The sequence below is a fragment of the Mchenga conophoros genome, linkage group LG2, assembly GCF_057382185.1.
Source record: "Mchenga conophoros isolate Kocher_MC1m ecotype Shallow Benthic linkage group LG2, M_conophoros_male_GT1.1, whole genome shotgun sequence".
Classification (NCBI taxonomy): domain Eukaryota; kingdom Metazoa; phylum Chordata; class Actinopteri; order Cichliformes; family Cichlidae; genus Mchenga; species Mchenga conophoros.
Window position 1 is genome coordinate 16,880,245 of NC_140527.1, and position 4,667 is coordinate 16,884,911.

A 4,667-nucleotide genomic window follows, 5' to 3' on the forward strand; every position below is an offset into this window, starting at 1 on the left:
CACCTGTTACGTCTGATGAAACAGACGTTTTGCTGAAAGCATGCGTAATAAGTGTACAACACTATATAAAACAAAATCACAAATCACCCAAAACAGGGAATATGACTGACAACTATATAAATAAGGAACAAAACCAATAAAACTGTAACCAGACAACTGAGAAAATGTGGGATTGACTGTATTGTGATGCTGATTGTAGTTACAGTGCAAATGGACACTTAAAAATGCAGTTCCCACTTCTCCACCATAGTCAGAGCTCATAATGTAGGTAAGCACAGATACTTTGATGATAATATGGTGGCTTTATAATAGGTAATTTTAATTTACATCCTTCCTTACAGCATGGGAGACTTGACTGAATTCTTGAAACAAAGAGAAGTCTCTGAGGAAATTATACAGACCTTGGAGAATGAGAAGGTACTTAATTCCAACAAGATACTGGTTGAAATGCAACTTTTCCTCATTGTTCTTAAGTTAAAAATAGGATTGTATTTTCAAGGCTGGTATTTTTAATAAATCAAATTATTTTTCCATCTTTAGATTGATGCCAGTGTCATAAGTCTAATGACAGATGAGGAGCTGAAGACTTATTTGCCATCATACGGTGATCGTCTAGCAGTATTTGGATTTTGCAGACGTAGGGGCAGCAGCCGCAAGTCAGCGCTTTTTGAATGGCTGAAATCCAAACTGTCCAAAAGAAAATTATCTGAAGAGGATGGCAGTAGCACACGGCAAGAAGAACATTCCCAAACAACCCAAAAAAGAAATGCTCTGAAGAGAAATAGAAAAATAGAAATAGGATGGATGCATTATGATGAAGACACTGAGGTTTTCAAGCAGGTTAGAGCTAGATGAGGAGGAGGAACAAGAAAAATAGGCATTTGCAAGGATGCCAAGAAAAGGGACATATTACAGGTTGCAACAGGCCTGTTCTTTCCAGATGGAGGAAACATTCCAGGGGCCCTTAACAGATTTTGACTGTGATCTGAAGGATTATCAAGAGATGATAGTCCATGATGCATTGACAGTAGGAGAACTTTATCATGTTACAAAACTAAATATCCTCAGGTTCTACCTCACCACAAAGAAAAAACAAAATGACAGCCTTCAGAGCTCCAACCCAGGTTTGCATCCATCTTCAGAAATTGAAGTCCTCAAAACCAAACCTCTTCTTTTACTGTCACTACAGTCCAAACATCTGCTCCATTTGAAACAATCAGCCATGATGTGACATACATTGAAGACACTCCAAACGATAACCTTCCACAATCTTCCACGCAGTCTCTAAGTGCTAACACTTCTCACAGCAGTGACATTATTTTTGTTGGCCCCTTTTCTGACAGTGAGCCAATACATTTGGATGACACCCTGATTTTTTCTCCACAACCTGGTCCATCCAGTGAGACAGTGAGGAGAGTAGTGGTGGTCCACAGAGGGCAGGTAATGTCAGAGCTCATTTCACATTTTAGTGATAAGGACCTTGAAGATGTCGACATCAAAATCCAGGTCTTACTGCCTGATGGAACACCTGAAATGGCCCATGACGATGGGGGAGTTGTGAGAGATTGTCTTTCAGAATTCTGGAAAGAATTCTATGACCAGTGCACCACTGGAAACGTTTACAAGGTGCCCTTCATAAGGCATGATTTTGGGCAACCGGAGTGGGAGAGTGTGTGCAGAATCATTGCATTTGGATGGGTTAGAGAGAAATATCTGCCTGTGAAAATTGCACCTGCCATTCTGGAACAAGCTGCCTTTGGATATGTAAAGAGTGATATTGTGGAGAATTTCTTTAAGTTCATGCCTGACTCTGAGCGTACAGTGTTAGAGGCGTGGCGATCAGACTTTAGCACCGTGGACCAAGAAGAACTTATAGACATACTTGATAACCACAGCTGCAGAAAGATACCAACAGCCTGCAATGCCACTGAAGTCCTATTGGAGCTTGCACACAAAACACTTGTCCAAGAGCCTGCCTATGTTATTGAACAGTGGGCAAGAACACTCAGCACTGCATGGGAAAGCCTTTGTGATTTATCTTCAGTTTATGAAACCCTCCAACCAACTGTGAGAAAAGCTCCCAAGTGTCTCACTTTCCCTGAAACAATGACGGCTCACCAGAAGCTCATTATCTGACTACATATGTGAAGAATACTGAGAAGGAACATTTGTGTTTGTTCCTCAGGTTTTGCACAGGTTCAGATTTACATCTGGGAAAGAACATCATCATTGGGTTTAACGAACTGGAGCTGTCGATAAATTATGACAGCTATCCTGACTTCAGATCGGAGATGAACAGTGTGTTGGAATCAAATGTGTGGGTTATGGACATTATCTAAAGGTTTGATTCACGGACAATGGCTTAAAAGCCATTGTTGTTTTACAACAGATTATATTTGAGTTGTGAACTAAAACTAAAGTGTTCCCGTGTGAATGTCACAGCAAAGGTTTCAGGTGTTTAAAAACTGAGTTCCAAGAAAAAGTCTTTGGTGAAATACCACTGTAATGCAATTTGAGGTACTTCTTTGTGTTTCTGTGTTTTCCTATTACAACTGAGGCAATATTTTTCTAAACACTTGTGAAATGCATTTCTGCAGAGGTCTCAAAGTGGCAGTCTGGAGACCATTTATAAGCATTCCCATTTCCTCAGTCAGCATGTGTGCATGTGAACAATGAAAGCAGTTTTCCCACCTTTTATTCAATTTTTCTATTATTTGAATCCAAAATCAACTTTAAAAAAATGCATTAGGTTAATTTTAATTTGTCAAATTTTATTAATGTAATGTCACAAGATGACATGTATTGTAGTGGTTCACCAGAAAATTAGAGATTGAGACCCCTGCAATATGTAGTATATAGTACATCTAGGAGCTATTGCATATATCTCCTATATATTTTATCATCGCGCACACATTTTACAGTTTACAAGTCAGGTTTTACTTGTCATTGTATTTTATTACAGTTATGTTTGTACAGTTCTGTTTAGCCATCTGGGTTATGGTGACTTTTGCTCAATTGAATGGCCATAAGGCACACCTATATGCTTTTATTTTGGATTTCTGTGAAATCAGCAATTGCTTAGCTGAAGGTTGATTATTAGTTGGCTTTTCCTGATTTTTGTAATGGAAAAAAACCCTTGTTTATCATAGCCCCCTTTTTTAAAACTGCACAGCCAATGCGGTAGTTATTTAAAAGATATTTTCCTATATTTCTGTTTTCATGATTGAGCCTAATGTATTTGCTTCATAGTGGTTTTAGACCACACGTTCTTATTCTTTAATTGTAGGATATTGTTATCAGATCTTGCCATATTATCCTCAATCTCTTTTTATTGTCCCATTCTGTTTGTATTTTTAATAATAATTGAATTTTTGCACAACATATTGCATATTTTTGTTGAGTGTATTGTCGTACTTTTTCCAAGTCTTGTGCTTGCAATTAGATTTTTATAAGAATACTTTAAGGGTTTTTGTGTTACTGTAAATACAGTACAGTTGTTATTTTGTTTTAAGATAAGATGATGGCAGAAGATCTGTGTTTTATAATAAAGTGTTCAATGAGACAAATTACATCTTTCATTTTGGTAATTTCTGGGTTTTTATTATTCTGAGGCGCAATCTGAAAAAAAACATAGGTCCATAAATCTCACTCAGTTAGGTTATCCATATGCTAAAAACTATATAATTATACTGCCCATAATCAGGAAAACAGTCGGTATATATAAAAAGTCTCAGCAGTGAAAATTGACAGTGAAAAAAAAATTACTGCTACATAACCAGATATTTCAAAACATCAATAATTACTTAAATAAAAAGAAAGATGAAAAAGCATATTTACAAAAAGTTGAAAACATAATTCCAAGGTGACATGCGCTGCATATCCTCCAAATAGCAGGTCTAACTGACATTATGTGTAAATATGTTTTAATAATAAGTCTTTTAAAACAAAAAATTGGTTTGTTAATTGAAATAAACCATCCAAAAAAAAACCCTCCAAAAATTAAATACAATTTTTATAGCCTTTTTCACTGTTTGTGAAATACATTTTCAGGCCCTCAAAACCCATGTATGTGTGCCCCAAAAACGACAACCATCCATAAATTAATAACTTATAAAATTTTACAGTTTAAATATGAAAATACAGCATTTAAAAAAGTGTCTTTTGGGGTGATATTTGTTGCAGACAGCAAATGTAGCAAAATTAAAACCAAACAAAGGGGGGAAAAGGCCTAAATATCCCTAGATGTCCCTGAAGGACAAGGGTCAAAGAATGTGTTTTTGCCACCTCAATCAAATGCATAACGATGTCTTACCTTTAAGGCAAAAGCTCCAACTCAGTAAGCATCAACTGCCTTAGCTTTACATACAGATCCACTGTATGAAACACATCATCTGAGAAGTCCAGGTTATGTTCTGACATGAGTTCTACGCGGAGATGAAAGACATCCTCTTCACATGGAAAGTCTTTGAACACGCATTCTTCAAGGCAGGCTTCAACTTTGTCCATATTGACATGTTTGAGACAGTCCCTCGCGCCATAAATGTCTGGGAGGGCATACATAAAAGATGGTCGCTATGAGGACTTTGGGAGTTGTGGACTGTGGTCATTCCAGGCCTAAGCAACTTCATTTAATTCTTCCTAGATGAAAACAAAATGCACAAAAGAAA

At 37.0% G+C, this 4,667-nt stretch overlaps 1 pseudogene; it reads left to right on the plus strand.

Annotated features, from left to right (window-relative positions):
• Positions 1–342: 342 nt before the first annotated feature.
• On the plus strand, positions 343–2,339 carry LOC146581807 (uncharacterized; annotated as a pseudogene).
• Positions 2,340–4,667: the final 2,328 nt, after the last annotated feature.